Source organism: Uloborus diversus, chromosome 9, assembly GCF_026930045.1.
Source record: "Uloborus diversus isolate 005 chromosome 9, Udiv.v.3.1, whole genome shotgun sequence".
Lineage (NCBI taxonomy): Eukaryota > Metazoa > Arthropoda > Arachnida > Araneae > Uloboridae > Uloborus > Uloborus diversus.
The window spans coordinates 109,991,697-110,010,773 of NC_072739.1; positions in this window are offsets into that span (position 1 = coordinate 109,991,697).

Genomic DNA, 19,077 nt, shown 5'->3' on the forward strand with positions numbered 1-19,077 from the left:
AAGTCAATTACTCTGAATGCTTAGTTAGAGAAAAATCATTTCTCGACTAACTTTTAATTCCTCTTCCGAAGGCAAAATTAATGTGTTTTATAAAGATGAATGTTTGTTTTTGCCAGTGCTTTGTTAATATTAATCTCATACTTTTTAATTTTGAAGGCGAAATGAAAGGTTTTTCTTGATTAATGTTCTTGACATTTCTTCATTTTTAATTAAAATTTAGAATGTAATTTTAAATTTTAATTTCATTTCCTAGGATTTAAAGCTAATATTTCTTGTAGGGTAAAGTCGCCATACTTCATCCTCCATAAGCATTTTGACCTCTGACTAGCGTATGTCACGATCAATTTATATATATATATATATATATATATATATATATATATATATATATATATATATATATATATATATATATATATATATATATATATATATATATATATATATATATATATCACCAATAACTGGACCTACACGTAGTATTTAAGCTTAAATACATTAAATGCATTTTATTTTAGTTAAAAAAAAGGTTTTTTTTATGCACTTTTACTAGAATTGAAAATTGTTAACCTATTTTCATCCCCTCCAATGCAGCTTCTAATAGAGGCAATAATGGGTTAAAAACTAGGTAATAATTAAGAGTTGTATTTAAGGAAAACAACAAAAGTTGTGAATTTTATACAAAATATTTAGTTTATAAATGTTAGATTGATTTTTTTCAACCTGCAAAACAAACCGTTACATTTTTTTTTTGTTGTTGTTTGTTTGTTTTTTTGCCCGGAGCACATTTTGTGCTTGTCACGAGGAACATTGAGGGCAACGTACCTATATTTCTCCTTGTTAGTCTTCATGAGAACGTTTTCAGTCCATAAGATTCTGTGCATCAATAATATCTTTTACTTCAATCTGAGTAAGGGACGAAAACAGGAACATCACGTGCCGGCTTCCTTTTCTTCGTGAAGTAAAATTTACACTCAGATCATTCAGTTTGCTTCTGACTCTAAACAAGTATGTCAAATTCAACTAAATAAACACATTCTAATAAATCAAAAAGAGCGTTTACAAATAGTATTACGATAGTTTAATTTGTCAAAATTCAGAATAAGTGCTCCCAAACAGCGACTCCGAAGAATCCGAGTCTCATGAAACTTCCAGAAAGAAATAATGTTGTTAATCACACCCCCCCCCCAAAAAAAAAATCACTAATGGCGGCACCTAGTGTCAAACCAGAGAAACTTATGGACACGAAATTGGGCACAGTTGACGAAACATGTCTACTTTACCCTATAATTATGTTCAAGACGTGGAAAATGTAGAATTGTCGCTAACAAAATGCTACGCTAAATAAATGAAATTTAGAACGCATATATGCACGTCGGATATACATGAACTAGAGAAATTTCGATGTACAGTCGAATCCCGACTTACGCCAGGGATGCGTTCCAAGACCCCTCGCGTAAGTCGAAATTTCGCGTTGTGGAAAAGAGAATGTAATTTTTTTTTTTTATAAACGTACCTATTTACTTTAGACACTTGTTAACACCACCTCAAAATATTTTAAACCATTCCTTAACTATACACTACCGTTTCTTACATAAAGAACTGAATTTTCATTTTTAATACTAAAAAAACCGTTTTAATCAACATAAAATACTGTTACGATGCACAAAATCAGTGATCAACGGGAAAGAGAAACATAAAATAAGCCAGTACTGTACGTACAGTATGTTACAATAATAAAATGATATACTATAATAACAATCTACAGTAGTTCCAGTAATAATATTTGTGATTTTAAAAAATGAAGACGTTGATGATTTATGTTGCTTGATCAAATAGTTATTCTACTATATTTTCAAACACAGTTGCTCCGCTAGTTCTTAATAACGTTTCCATCTATGTGACAACACTCCTCATCCTGATTTCTTTTATTCCCAATACAAGAGCAGCTTCCATTTTCATAAATCTGCGTTCTGCTTAGATACTACTCAGCGAACTTTTACGGATTTCCTTTTCCTGACTTTTTATTGTACATATGGAAGATTCATTCAAACGTAACTGTCTTGCGACCTTCGACGCATTTTTAAGTTGTCCAAGCATATCGAGAGAACCTTTAGCTTTTCTTTAATTGTCAGAAACTTTCTCTCTTTCTTTCTGTCTTCAAACTTTAGATGGAAAAGTGCTCTTAAGTGTCATTATATTTTATCAAATTTCGCATTAAAAATGAAAAAAATGCGGTAAATGTGGAGTAGTTATTTGTATACACAAATAAAGCTATGTTCAGACTATTACGATATGGAAACTTAAGCTGCCAAAGATGCTAAAGGCATGAAGGTTCATTCGCGAAAAAAAATTTTTAGTAGCCAGTAACAAAGCCGATACTTTCCTACCGCGATTCCCTTCTGAAAATTTTCGTGTTGCGGGCGAGGAATTCACGTTAGGTGACTAAAAATATTTGTGGTGAAAAAATCGCGTTGTAGCCGTTTCGCGTAAGTTGAATCGCGTTGTAACGGGACTCGACTGTATCCGTACAAATAAGATGTTTCAAATACATGTTTAAGATGAATTTATTCTTCGATGAGGCTGAAAATCATGCGCTTTCGTTCTCACCTCTCTAAACTGAGCATTTAATTCCAGATTTAAGGTAAGAATTCCATTAAAATAAATGTACGTTATTTTCCCGATTATACATACTAGTCAAGGTTAACTATTTAAAACGTATGGTCAGAGGCGCCCTGAACTAAAATTTTCGGCAGGGCAGGAAGTCAATATGCCGATTGAGCTCCATTTTTTTTTCCGAATGATGATAATTTTGCAGAATGCAACTTCAAATTTCGACGAATGATAATTTTGCAGAATGAATCTTCATGTTTTGCCAGGTGATGATAATTTTGCCAAATGGAACTCCAAATTTCGCCAAATGATGTTAATTTTGCTGAATGATGAATCTCCAAATTTTGCCGAATTATGCTCCAAGTTTTGCCGAATAATGATAATTTTGCCGACTGCAACTCTAAATTTCGCCGAATGATAATAATTTTGCAGAATGATGAATTTCCAAATTTTGCCGAATGGTTCTCCCAGTTTTGCCGAATGAGGAAAATTTTGCCAAATGGAACTTTAAACACCACCAAATGATGATACTTTTGCTCAATCGTCACTTACGATAAAAGTTTTCTTATTCGACAAAATTTGCCGAATAAAAAAATTTTTAGGAGGTCACAGTGCGCCTTTGCACATGGTTTCCTTCTGTTTAAGAAAAAAATGTGTTTAGGACTCTTTCTTTTCTTTTTTTTTTCAAAGTTTTATTCGTTTTCAGCTTATATATATGTATATATAATACCTATACAGAGAAACCATCAAAAACTAAAGTCTTCGGATCCATAAAAGTTTTAAGTCCCAGACAAAGTATCACTAGCTTGTGCAAAATTCAATGCACATAAATATATTTTTGAAAGGTTCTTGATCTGAAGGAACTAGTCGCCCTGGTTATTATTTCAGTCTCTCGAGAACCTAAAACTCTTGATTTGTCGGACCTTGTGTATTTTAAGCGTGTCTTTTAAAGATGCATTTCTAAGTGTGCGTTATCAATAAAACTAATGTTTCTATTTTGAAATTTGATTTATCATTATTGTTAAAGTATAAATAGTCACAAGATTAGAAATTAAGAAAATATATACTATCTGTGTAGGTATATCTTATTTTAAATTAACCGAAAGAAAAACTAAAATGTTCATAATAATTTCTTAGAAATATATCAAGCACAATTTTTTAACGATAAGCGAAACATAACTTAATTAAAAATTGCTTCAATAATAAATAAAAACACCATTATTTTTCATAAACTTTGTTAAGCCTACTTTTTTTTCTTCTTGTTGTTGTTGTATTAACAAGCGTGTAACAATTTATCTTTCTTCTTAAAATATCTAATTAGTCAAACAATTAAAAAGGAGCATAAGCACTTAGATTATGAAAGCTAGCACGTTTTGAACAAGAGAGTTCCTAATTTAGCACATTAATCACGTAATTTAAGTGAGTTTTTGCGAAAATCAGACTATTATTGGATAATTTAAATTGCGTGGAGTTTTAAAAAAGGTTAAGGTTTTAGGCCAGAAAATGTGATTGTTTAAATAAACTCATCAACGAAACATATCAAGGTGAATGCTTGCAGTTGAAATCTTGTAAATTGCGAGATTTTTAATTAGTTAAAAACTATACGCTTTCTGGATTTTTTTTAATCGATGATATTAAAGCTACTTTATGGACATGTTGATACATCAGGTATTTTGAATCAGATTTTGCATTCTTGAAACGCTAGGGCTTCCAAAGCGAAGTTTCGAGACGTTGCCACATCTCGCCAAACTGGCTAAAGTTGTGGATTAGATTTTAGAGTTCCAAACCGCGTGGTTTTGTCATTATTTTTAGCGTAACATGTGACCGGATGTTCAGCTCCAAATCTTTCAAATGCTACAGAGCACGAAATCCTCTTAATACAAATGTTATTCAAAAATAGCAGCATAAAAACGCAAATTTCATTTAGCTAATAATTCTAATCCATCAAAAATTGCTCGCACTGCCAAAGGGGGTGTAAATAAATGATATCACATTTTCTTCCGATATTTTTGACACCCCTGCCACCTTTGTCAAAACGCCACACTGTACTTTACCCCCCACCCCTTTCTCACATGTCAAACTAGTTTTTTTAGCATCTTCTTTTGAAGAATAGCTTGATATCACACTTCTCGTTACCACCTCCCTTCCCTTTGGCACTAACTGTAAGAAATTCACGACTCCTCCCACACTGTAAAAAAAATCCGGAAACGTTTCTGAGTATATCGTGCAGCTGTGGTTCATGAAAGTTTCAAAAACGTTTCTGAGTATTTCGGAATCCTCTCTCTGTAATTTTCAGAAACGTTTCTGAGTATTTCGGAATCCTCTTTCTGTAATGTCCAGAACGTGTCTGAGTATTTCGGAATCCTCTTTCTGTAATTTTCAGAAACGTTTCTGAGTATTTCGAAATCCTCTTTCCGTAATTTCCAGAAATGTTTCTGAGTATTCTGTGCAGCTGTGGTTCATGAAAGTTTCGAAAACGTTTCCGAGTATTTCGGAATTCTCCAAACAATTTTCAAAAACGTTTCCGAGAATTTCGGAATCCTTTTTCCGTTATTTTTTCTAAAATATAATTCTTTATTATAGTATTGCATACCATATCAGTTTCAAATCTTTCATATCTAAGAGCAATAATACAAGCAATTTTAGAATCATTCGTGGATTTTTTTTTTTTTTTTTTGGAATTTCTAATGACAAATAGCATGGTTAACAGCATAACATATGCACAGTTATAAATTTTTGAAAAATTATGAAATAATCTAGTAGTTTCATTCCTAATCACAAAATCGTCGGGGAATTGGAGTGGGGGTACCTTCTGAAAAGTGGGGATTGTTTGTTAAACAATCTTAAACTTCAGTTTTTCTCTCAATATTTTCAAGACAAAACTATCAACATATTGTATTTTTAATGCAGAACTTAAAAACATATCTTGTATCAAACTTGATAGCTTTTATCTTCGGATAAAATTTGACAGGACTTACCTACCCTTCGCGTTCCTAAATTCGTTCACCTCAAGTCAATTTCTCTGACGAACAAAGTGTACCGAAAAGTACCAACAGAGAAATTGATGAATTTAAATATGACACCAAGTCCCCCTGCTGGAACCATTCGGGTTGATTCTTCTGTTCTTGCCCTTTTCCATCTCATCACAAATATAAATACTTATTCAAAATAGGTTACTGATTTTATTTTTACAGTGTGCGCAAAATGCATTATATATTTTATTTATATAATACATATATGTATCTATTTGTTAAATAAATTAATACACATTTAACTAATTTAAAGCGTTTCGCTAATGCAAATATTTAAAGAGATATCGTCATTTAGATAATACTGAAGCACTATGTTCCTAATTACAAGAGGTAGTTTTTTTTTTTTACTTCATGGGGCATTCCAAGGTATTTTTGACATTTATATAGAGTCCGTAACGTGACCTTTTTTGCCATAACTTTTTAATTTACTGTTTGATTAGCATATTATTTTATTTTGATCTTTTCCTAACAACACACCAGCTCAAATTAAAATAATTTGCAAATCTAACGGTAAATTAAAAAGTTATGGCAAAAAAAAGGTCACGTTACGGACTCTACATAATGTCCAAAATACCGTGGAATGCCCCTCATACAATCTAGCTACACTGTTTACAAGAGAATGAAAACATGCAACCTTAAAGGCGAACTATCAAACCTGACAATTTGCATATTATAACATTTAATTCATAATGCTTGATACATAAATGTTCAGCCAAATATTAACTGAGATTGACACATAAAAACAAAGTACACAATAACACTTATTTAAATTTTTTTATAATCTTCAATTCATAAATTTTACAGAATAAAACTAGACACACTTGCACTTTAAATATGTGTTCTATATAATGTAAAATATTTTCAAATTGCAATAGTTCACAACAAAAAAATAATACTGAAGAAAATAGTTTTTTTTTTAACGAGATTTATATGAACTAAATCTCTTTAAAGTAATAGAGTTGCAAAGCGACTTACCTATTCGTCGGTGGTGGTCTTTTGCAGGCTTTGGTCACCAAAAAGGTGATTTTTATGACAGAATAAAATTCTGCCAACAAAAATTACCCATTTGGTGTAGAAAGAAGAAAAGTATCCAAGAAAAAAGTGATTACCTACACAAGTTATGCGACGCAATGAATTTAGATGGCGTCCTCTCGGCAGTTATTTGGTTTTTAATTTCAGTTTGTATTCCTTCCGCGAGCATGCGTCGAGAATTTGCACTTCGTACTTAAAAATAAGTGACATAGCTTCAAATTCAATCTCATGACGATACATATGCAAGAAAATATAAGACTTTAAAATTATCTTCAGTGAATTCATGCGAGGAACAAAACTTCTACTAATCCCCTTGATGAGTGTTACTTCGCATACATGAGTCAGCACTTGTTTTCATTGCGTGCTTTCGAAAGTTTCAGTTTAGTTTTGCTGCTGGACTATAAAATTGCCGTGAGAGCTGCGCATGCGTCGACTCTTACTTTCTTGCTAAACGGGAAACGTTTTTGATTATAGCAGAAAACTGCGGAGGGCGTACGAATCTGTGTATTACGGAAAACTTTTTTGTATATTCAGAGAGTTTTCCGAGATTTTTTACAGTGCATCCAACCCCCAAAACTGGATATCATTTGCGGACAGCCCTAAAGAATATACCATGCCCTACAAGATCACACAAACACGCGTTCTGATGCAAAATGGCAGTGGCCTACCTATTTAGAGTAGCCAAATATCTATACAAGTAAAACAGAGAATATAGTATGTGTACATGTTCTCTATAAAAATCCGCAGTTTACGTCGGATTTCGATCAAAGGCAGAGAGGTACTTGGGCACTAGGGTTTCTATTTCCAAAATCCCGATCCCGAATTCCGCTTGATATTTAACGGGATAGGGAGCAAAATCCCACAAAATTTCCAATCCCGCAAAGATTTTAAATGCAAACGTTTTCCAACTTTTGCCGCTTTTAGAACAAATATTTTCACGAGCATTATTTGAAGTTTGAACCACTTTCCTCTGATTTCTACAAGAAGGGCAAGAAAAAAATTGTCTCATATGATGAACGATGGATTTACCATTTAGGAAAACATTAAAAAAAATTAGAGTACATTTTTCTGAGAATGAATTGGAATTCGCATTCGAGGTTTTTGTTTTCATTAGTTAAGCAATTCAGAAATTGCGTAAAAATTATAAACGTTTTCTAACACCATCACTAAAATTTGAAACCCAAAATATTGCGCTTTAGAAAAAATTGAAAAAGTACATTAGATTGCAAAAACCATTAGCGTAGCCTGATTAGAATGTTGGAACGCTTCGGTAAGCTTAAGGAAAACACTCAAAACCTTTTACTTACTACCTCACCATGAAGCTGATATAATAAATGTGGGTGTTAACTTAAAAATTATGTTGGATGCGCAAAAATCCTTTTCCATCCCATACGAAGCGAAGGGCACACTTTTGCGTGCAAACGATAGTTCTTAATTGGTATATTGTACTCTACAAATAGTACACAGGATTCGAGAAAAGTTCTAGTAGTAAAAGCAGTCTTTCGTAAAAAGCGCAACCTTCTCTATTTGACACTAAAATTTATCTTAAAAAATCGATTAGAAATTCATTGTTGATCACAGTCATTGTTAAACAATGCTTTAATTAGTGAAGAAATTCATCGAGAAGAAGGACCTGTTGCCATTTTTTTTCCTCGAATATGAACAAATAAAATTCCGGTTTTTGTTTTGAGGCTTTTCCTGTTTTCGAGGGATATAAAATTTTTCCTTTTTGGTTATTTTTTCGCAATCTACCGGGAAATTGTACAGATTTTTTTTTTGTTTGAACCTGAATGTTGAACACGTGTCACTTAATATAACATTTATTTTCAAGGTAGACCGTGCAAAGCCGGGCGACGCAGCTAGTTAAGTAATAAAAGAGGAATTGTTATTCGAACTTATCATTTCCGCAAGAAAATGCTTTCGCTAAATTTTATATTATTAGATATTATTTAAACTATTCGCTTAAAAAATGGAGGCAATAAAAGAACTTTTAAACAAACATTAAATGGGCCCATTAAGGTACGAAAATAATAAAAATGCAAATAATAAGCCAATCTTTATTTCCTTTTTTGACCATTTTAAAACCTTATAGGAAATGCCTAAAACTTATATTTTTGCACGGTTTTCCTCATTACAGTTGCATCAGAACTAGAGATGTAAAATTTCAGGAAATTTTGAAGTGGTAGAAAAAACCCGGTTTTTTACCGGTTTTTTTCGGGAAAAATTGGAAAAATTGACTTTTTTTATGAATAAAATAGGGTTTCTTAATAGCTCTGTGTTTCTTGGAACATATAAAGGGTTAAACATTAAAAAATATATGCAATCCACAAATCTTCTTTTTCTGTTTGACAGAAGTACACATAAAGGTAAATTTAATTAGGAAAAAAAACCTTTTTGTTTTATAACTGAGAGATTTCTTGGTACCAGAATAAAGCCAAGTCGTTGTGCAGCCAATAATATTGGGTAAGGTGTATCTAATCATAACAATTACATTTTCTTTTTTAGATTGCCTGTGAAATTTAAAATAATATTTGTAATTTTTTTTCAAACATGATTGATATTGTTTGAAAGAAAAATAAGTATGATTTCCCTTCTTTACAATGTAACTTTACTGTCCGAAAATGATAACTATTGAGTTTTAATTTTTTCCAATCCAGTCTAAGTCCAAATCAAAACTAAATTGGTTTTCCTTTTTCTTTCCAACATAAACCCCAAACCAAAACTGCGTAATGGTTTCTAAAGCTGAACCAAAACTTAAACTGGAGTTCCATTTTATTCATACGGCCATGCTAAGCACAATAGTAAAAGTAGTCATACCTGCACTTTTGAACAAAACTGGGTTATTATAACCAAGTTTTTCTCTATTTCGTATTTTACTTAAATAAAATGTTTAAGGGTTATTTGGTCAGGAACTATTTTTTTTTAAATCTGAAAAAAAAGGCATCGGATGCAAATATATTGAACTCAACTGCAGATTCCACTTTTGTGCTTAGCACGGCAGTATACAGGGTGCGGGGGGGGGGGAAGGACTCGGACAAACATTGTATCATCAAACGAAGTAAAGTAATTTTATGTGTTAATGAGTTTCTTATTTATTTTTGTTTCTCACTTAATTAGAAAAAAATTTACAATATATCTCCTAGTTTATGTATTGTTTTTCCGGTTTCTTATAATTTTAAGCAAAAGACCTGCTATTTTAAAGTTTTTTAACCAAGTAGACAGTGTGTTTGCATGTTGTGCTTCGGCAAACAGTAATTGATGCGTTATGCCGCTTCAAGTGCCTTGGAAATGATACTCCATGTTCGTCAAAAATACAAAAAACGAACAATGAACATTTCAGTTAATTGTCAGATCATCCCAAATTGAGTTCAATGAAATCTTTGTTTTTTCCCGAGAGAAGTCTTTCGTAAGATGGGGAATTTGTGACCGATAAGTGCGACTAAGGACAAAAACAGCTCAAACAGAAGTTTTAAGCGTTCCAAAAAGTTCAGGCATTCGTATGACTCCAAAGATGCCAAAAACGTTTGAGACGGGACGCAAGTCCACGCTGGAAGAGATACCTTTCACTGATTTACCGTTAACCAGCTCATAGCCCCCAGACCAGAATAATAGGATTTATTCTGTAGACACTCCAAGCACCTCAGAAAATGTTAAACATCGCCAAAATCCGAAGTCAGACTTTGTCTGTGATGGAATCAGCACAATGACAAAAATTCTCTGGGGTTTATGTGGATGAGGACCATTAAATGAATCAAAAAGTGTACCAAAAGAACATTTTAGAAGCTCTTGTACTTCTATGGGCCCTAAGAGTACTTCAGCATAGCAATGTGGACTAGACATTTCAATTTGACTCCACACCAGTTCATACGGCCAAAAAGACAAGAGTGGTGCAAGGCGCATTGTTTTTGACATGATATCGTCTTTAGAGTGGCTGCTCTACTCACTAGACCTCAATCCCATTTATTACACTGTATGACCTATTTTAGAGTCAAAGGTCTCCCCTAAACTACACATAAGTTTGGACTCTATAAACCAATTGCTTTATAGGGAATAGGATTGATAAAAGGACTTGCGGCACTTAAATGAAAATTTCAATAAGCAATTGCACCTCTGTTTTACTTCAAAAGGCGGCCAGTTTGAAACCAATTAATTTATTGATTGCCAAAGGTCTTCTCATATTATTATTTTTTGTGTTTTGTTAATTTATTCATTTTTAATAAAGTTACATGGAAAATTGCACTCTCAATAATGGACTTTCAAATTTGACGAAATTTTCTTCGTATTTGACGAAACCACTTCCAGGGATATGCTCCGAGCGAACATTTCGTCAAATTGAAGAAACTGCTTTTGTTAGTGGTTTGAGGATGCGAATTTCGTCAAATGTAATGAAATATTTCTTCATTCTAGTTTCGCCAAATTAACAATCATTTTCGTAGTTTTGAGAGCATTAGTTTCGTCAAATTAATTTCGTCATATATGAGGACGTTAATTTCGTAAATTTTTAAGAAAATTTATTTCCTTTTTTTTTCTTTGAGCACATTAGTTTTTTTTTTTTTATATTTGAGAATACAGTCGAACCTCGTTAATTCGAACACGCTTAAAACAAATAACTGCTGAAATGAACTTTTTTGCAATCCTTGTCTTATTGTTTATTGTTTTTTGGATAAAGCGAACCACGTTTTATAATAATCGATTTTAATGGTCCCTTTAAGTTCGTTATAACGAGGTTTGACTGTATTTTATAAGATTTTGTGCGTGTGATCAAATTCTAACTTCAGAATCTTACCACCTTAGTTTCCCACGTTATTGCGTATAGTCACTTTCACAGGCCCGTCATTTACGGAGTGAGGGGGTCAATTGACCCCTCCCCCTCCCGTCTTTATTTTTGAACATTCATGTTTTTACATATGACTGGCCGTTGTTTTAGTTCGTTTTCTGTAAAATATTTACTGAGTACAGACTCTTTATCATATTTGGGATAAAATTGAAACAACGGGCCTGCAGCCCTTCCCCCCCCCCATAAAAAAAAGACAAGTAATTGTTAAAAAATGAGGCACATAAAATATGTCAAGCAAATTTTTATTTATGTAAAATTGCAAACAAACAATTTCTTTAAAAAGGTAAAACAAATCATTGCAGATTAAACTCCCCATGGTATCTAATTAAACCCCCCATAATGGGGGTTTTCCTTCAAAAAATCTAATTTTTGTCGGATATTTTCCAAATTTGGCACAGAGGTTCGTTATTGGAGGCTCGGAAATTCACACAAGGTCGTTTATGTCCCTCTATGTGGGGGGCGGGGGGACAGACAACCCCGCATTGGGGGGTTCTCCGTATTAAAAAAAGTTTTTGTCCGATCTTTCCAAAATTTGACACATAGGCTCTGATGCACGGAGATTCAGGCAGGGTAGTTTTCGGCCTTCTATGGGGGGGGGGGGGGGGGGTTAACCCCTATGGTAGTTTTCCTACAAGAAATCCAGTTTTTGTTGGATCTTTCCGAATTTGCCAGAGGTTTGTTATTTGATGCTCAGGAATTCTCATAGGGTGGTTTTCCTTTCGCTATGTGGGGCAATCCCCATACGGGAGGGGTTCTTATAAAAAAAATGTTTTTATCATATCTTTTCCAAATTTGGAACAGAGGTCCTCTGATGCTCGGGAATTCACACATGGTAGTTTTTAACCCTCCATGATGGGGGGGGGGGAGCAACCCCGCATTGGAAGTTCTCCTTATATATAAAAAAAGTTTTTGTCTGATCTTTTCTAAATTTGCCATAGAGGTTCTTTGATGCTCAGGAATTCACGGAGGTTAGCTTTCGTCAATGTATGGGTGGGGGGGGGCAACCCCGATGGGGGGTTTTAATTGAAAAAAATTCATTTTTCGTCGGATCTTTTCCAGATTCGGCCCAGATATCCTTTGATGCTGGAAATCCACATAGGATAGTTTCCCATGGGGTAGTATTCATATGGGGCATATATCCCATGGGGTCCATCATGGGGTATATTCCATGTGATTAAAGAACCTATGTGCCAAATTAGAAAAAGATCTGACAAAAGCCTGGATTTTTGTAAGGAAAACTCCCCTAATTGCGGAGGGGGATGCCCCTAAAGCGGAAAGAATATTTCAAACTGTTTGAATTACATCGCTACATCGCGATGTAAGGATGGCGATGCATCACGATGTAGAAATTCCTACATCGCTCTGCCCCTACTGGGAATATAAAAGTGCTACTTCCTCAGCAGACATTGGGTACTGGAAAAATAAATCATGTGCCACTTTTATGCACAGTTAGATTGATATATGCTCGCGAGAAAATTGCTGAGAAGTTTCTTCTTCATTGAATCGCATGAAAAAATTCCAGAAAAAAAAAAGATTTTTATCCAATTTATACCAAATTTCAAAAAAAAAAAAAGTACAATAAAATGGACAACTTTAAGTTAGTATATATTTGTTCTAAAATTAGATACAGAAAATAAAATTAGATAATCTTAAGAAAAAGCTCACCTTTTTCTTTTTCCAATTAATTATTTGTTTCACTAATTTTGCTTGTATGTAGAATGTTTATTTGGCCAAATTTATGTTTAATACAGGAACTTTATTATTGCATGCATTTCATACTTCATACTTTGAAAACAATTCTCTGCCAAAATTGCAAAAGGTATTTGAATACATAAATCTTAAAAAAAATGCAGATGTGAAATAAATCTTTTGGTAAAATTAATTTAGTGTAATGTTTGTTAAATAATTATAAAAATATACCTTTGCTTTTTACCCCTAAGTTTCTATTTTTATTTCCAAACATGTGTAACATGAAATCAATGTATAATATACGAACATTTAGAATATTGTTATAATTATGAAAAAGTCTTCGTCTGTCCTTGTTCCGATGATCTCCGTGATGTTGGATCCATCCTAAAAAAGTTTTAAAAAGAGAATATATATACATAATAAGAAAAGGTTAAGTCCATGGGTGTATGCCCTCATGCACATGGATCTTTTTTCTATTCCGAGGAAAGTTTTACGATTAAATTCAGCAATTTATTTCTGAAATAAAACATGTTTTCACGATTTCTTTCAAAATCTGAGTTTTTTTTCCTTAAGTTAAAAAGCTACGATTCGCTTGTGACTTTGAAAAGCATATGACTTAATTTTCTTATTTTTCAAAACATTCGATTATTTCGATGCTGACAGCTTTTTATCAAGCAGATTGCAAGAATGAGTTATTTTTACAGCGGATGAACAAAATTTTTATTTAGGCAGCTAGACTCTCAATTAGTTTCTGAAATTAATTTCTGAATAATATTCTAGAATTAGAGTTTCTTCAATTTATCGAGAATCAGCATTATTTAGCCATTAAACGAGTTAATTCTTTTGCACATCAAGTCGTAAATTTTCATTTTTTTGAGCTATAAAAAAATCAAAAGTGCAAAAATTGTTGATCTGTGATTTTTTTTAAAATTTATTTTTTATTTTAACCGATAGCCAAAATACACCTTTTTTTTTAGATTTTCGTGTTTCGTTTTCTTCACGAATGTTTTCTGAAGAACTCCCCCCCCTACCCAAATTAGTTCCAATAAAGTAGTTATGAATTAAGTAGTACTGAAACTGGTGATTATGATTTTATTTGCCCTTTTTTCAGAGATTTTATTGTGCTATGTTATCAATAAACAACATTTACCTACCGAGCTTTACCTCCTTAAACCACTACCAAATTAGAGTCAAAAAACCCAGGGCTCCAACACTCGAACCCACGCTCCATTTCATAAACTAATTAGTAATTACATAAAGCTACCTTCTAGCTGATGGATAGGGATTTAGTAGAAAAAAAAACTGATTTTTCTGCAATACTGGGGGTAGAGTACTTACAAAATGGGGCGTAGCTTAAGGGCGTGTGTACTTAGGATTTTTTTAACTCAGCTGGTAATGATTTTAAGAGGGAATGCTTGCCAAGTAAAGTTGTTAATTGATAGTATAGTACCTTGAAATTTTTAAAAAATATTCGAACAAAATCATAAAATCATCAGAATCAATCACTAGTACAAAAATATTCAAACGTAGTTCTACTTACTAGTTTGGGATGGAGACGAAGGGAGTATCACCTTTTAACTAAGCATATTTGATTTTTAAAATATGCAATTTTCACGCAGTAAATAAAAAAACGTCAAGGGAGAAGAGCTGCCAAAGATAGGGGAAACCCAATAAAAAAGTGCATTTTCTTGTTTGTTTGTGTCTTGAGAACTAATTGACTGATATCGATGGATTTTTTTTTTCAAAGGCATATAATGAAAATAGGGACTAGTGTGGTGAGTAAAGCTTGTTACATATATAAAGCTTATCATATATTTTCATTATCCTTTTAATTTTTCATATATTTTCATTATCCTTTCAATTTTTCAATTGAAGTTCGGTTAAATTTTCAGACATTTTACTTTATATCCAGCAAAATCACAACTTCAACTAAAAGATTTAGATTTATTGGAAGTTCATCTATAAAATGCTTCTTAGTCTGATTTAATGTAGACCGGGATTTCTCACTTTTTGTTGTCAATATCTTGAGGCGGCAAATATGGCAATAAAATTAATGCTGCATTTATTTTAGCTGTAGAAACTATGTATAATGGAAAAAAATCATAATTATGACAAATCATGTAACACAAATTGACATAGAAAAACTTATAAATTTAGTGCATGAAGTGGGAAAATAAACAACAAAAAATGCTTATTATTGTTATTACAATTTTCAAACATGCTATACTATCTTTTCTTTTTTTCTTTTTAAATCGAGGTTAAACATTAAAACTTCACTTCAATAATTTATTTTAATTTGCGGGAAAATTGAAAAAATATTGAAAATATTCTGCTGAAATATCAAGCACAAAGATAGAGTTCTTTATGGAAATTAATATTTTTTTAATCTTAAAATGATTTTATCAAATTGATATTACTTCATGTTTTATGCAAGTTAAAAAAAAAGGCTGCACAAATAATGAACGTAAGCACTTATTGCTAGAAACATCTGCCGCAGGGAAAGAGATTATATAAACAACGTGGGATAAGCTGGTAAGCGTATTGGGGGATTGGTATATAATATTTGTTTAGGAAAATAAAAATGCAGAATGAAACAAATTTGAACTATTAAACTAAAAAATACACTTCGTTTAACAGAATTATTTTTGTAAAATTCATGGAGAAGAATGAAAACTCATAACCATGTAATATATTCCATGTTGAAATTAAAAACTTCAAAGTTCTATACCTTTTATAAAAGCGCTGTATTTATCATCAGTGTTAGTTAAGCTACGGTGGAGTTTTTTTTTTTTTTTTTGGAAATTTAAATTCGTACAAACTCTTTAGTCATGTTTGTAATTTTTTTTAACGGAATAAAGGAAGTACGCTTTTGAAAACAAATGTCAACGAACCAACATTTTCTTTTACAAATAAAAAAAAAAAACAACACTAGCTAAGCCTAACATGGAGGTGACTCAAAGTTAACACACACAGAATTCTAAACCTAGTCGAACCGTTCGTTTTCAATTTTAATGCGTTTTAAATATAACTACAACACAACACTAAACAAAAATGTAACAATACATAAAAGAAGGCACATTGCACATATAAATTTCAATAAATATTAACCTTTTTTATGAATCCTTTAGAATAATTGAAGTAAGATAATTTAACGAGCAAGTACAAGATTGAAACGAAAACTCCCAGAATGCACTGCAATGTGACGAAATCGGAACGAAATAATTTCGTGAAAAATTTGAGATTCCTGGTTTCGTCAAATATCACGTGATTCAGTGACAAAAAGATCGTCGAAAATAACGAAATAGTGCTCGAGGATTGCCGAATCGTCAAAATTGAGCGTTTCATTTTTGACAGTGTGCTTGCCCAGTAAGGATATTGGTTTATTTTATTTATTTATTTATTTTTTTGCAGAAAGTAGTTTCTTGATCTATATGCAAATTATATTATCATACAACAACTTGCATTATCAAAGTTAGGCTGTATTTTAACACACAAGAAGGGGGTGGCATCAGCATTTAAGTAAAAGAAATTTCTAATCGCTTTTTGCCGAAAATTTTAATTAAAACTTCCTGAAAAGTTGAAAAAATTCATTTTTCAATTTTTCCGGAGTGGAAATTAACCCCTTTGGGAAAAAACGGTTTTTTTCCGTTTTTTTCGGAAATTTTCCGGTTTTTCCCGACTGTTTCCATCTCTAATCAGAACAAAATAAAACAAAAAGTCGCGTTGGATGAAGTTTTCTAACTTTATAAATTCATGCTGTACTTTTTCTGATTTGATCTGCGATTGGGCTACTGTGGAGAATTCTATGAATTTGGAGACATTAGTTTAGAAATAAGCTTCATTCCATAAACGTATTATTGATTCATCAATGGCTTGAGATCAACGCAAATAATGAAATTCCTGTCTAATAACAGATATTCTGATCAGAGACATACCAGACATAACTTTATGCAAATCGCTGAGCAAATATTTACTAACGACATTCCGCTTGTGTACAGTCTGGCTATGTACAGATAGCCTTCGAAACCAGTTGTGAGTTTGTATAATGCAAAAGTTAACGTGGATAGATTTTTCACTAATTTGTCGAAAATTCTATTATTGTGGTGGAATTTAATTCTTTTTACTTCCTTCTACGAAAAAAAAAAGAAGTATTGTATTCGCGAAAAAATTTTCACTCAAAAATCGACCTTAATTTCCATTTTACTCACCCCCGATTGAATATTGAGTTTTTTCGACTCGACCACACGTGGATAAGTGCCTAAGAACGTATAGACAAGCGAAATATCCATAATGACGATTCTCGAGTTAATTACAACGAATTTTCTCGTGATGTCTCTATGTACGTATGTATGTGCGTATTTGCGGATGTGAAGTATGTGCGGATGTGCGTATGTATGTCGTATAACTCAAGAACGGTAAGTCCTAGAAAGTTGAAATTTGGTACGTAGCCTTCTAGTGGGGTATAGTTGTGCACCTCCCCTTTTGGTTGCATTCGGATGTTTCTAAAGGGGTATTTTACCCCTTTTCGGTGGGAAATCATTGTTGATTTCGATGTAAACTCAAGCGGTGTTATAATTTGGCGGAGACTTGGCGATATATCGCCAGTCTTTTGGTCGCCAAATTTTGTCGCCAACTTGGCGACAAATTTGGTTTTTTTTTTTAAATCTGTTTCAATTTGGCCACTGTTGGTGATATTTAGAGAGTAAACTATTGAATCACATTAAAATTGCCAGTAATTGGGGAAATGACATGAAATTGGAGTAAAAGGATGTCATGTGATGCACACATCAGCTAGTTTCGATTTATTTTTGAGGATATAAACTTTTGATGAAAATTTTGAATGGAAAACTTTAGATCTAAAGCTGAAATGATTAACTGGAGAATACGTAAAAAAATATTGAATGGATTTTTATCGCTGTAGAACATGGAGCGGCGCCAAAATTAACTTCCCAACGAAGTGGTAAGCAAATAGTTAAAAAATTTAACTACTTAAATAACAATAGAAAAATCTCCGTGGTAGATACTTCTTATTTTTTGATGTAGAATTAAGGATAAATATTAACATGAAGTTCGTTAAAATGTTTATCATTAAAGTAGTAAAATTTTGTGCAACTGAATTATACATTTTCTGAAATTTTAGTATAAATATAGAATTGTTTTTAGAAATTAAAATGTTTTTCCTTAAAACTTGATTCAATAGGAAACAAAAAATTAATCGAATTTTAATGACGTCAAAAATTAAGAAATTAAATTCCGAAGTAAATATTTCTTGGCAAACATTATTTTTAAAGAATATTAATATTAGAATTAAATGAACCAATTATCGTTAGTATTAGAATGTTAGTGAACATTTTGTTTGATTATTTCATTATTATTTATTTGTTTTTTTATCTTAAAAACGTGCATGAAAATAACATTTAATTTTGCTCTAAAATTGCATTATTGTTATTTTGTCTGTTTATTTTTAGTAAAGTCGAGAGTGAAAAATGATTACACATTTAAGCTATTTCAACTGGTATAGGATATATTTCTAAAAACGCTTAAAATTTTTGAATTTTTTAAAAGATATCTAATACTGCACTATCAAAGAGTAGATAAAATTTTTCATTTCCTGCCTTTCCAGAAAAAAACTGTTTAAACACTTTCTTTTAGACTTGTTATTCTGACTATTTCACCCGATAAGGTAGTGTAAAAGGAATGTAGGTTGGGAGCAAGGAATGGGATAAAATATCAGTGGGTTGCAACCCATAGCCGAAAAGTTTGCGACACATTTAGAGCTCTGCATTAAGACTAAATGAAGCCACTTTGAAATTTGTAAATATATTAGACGAATGTATTCATATTTAATTTGAAGTATGGTCGTAATATTTTCAT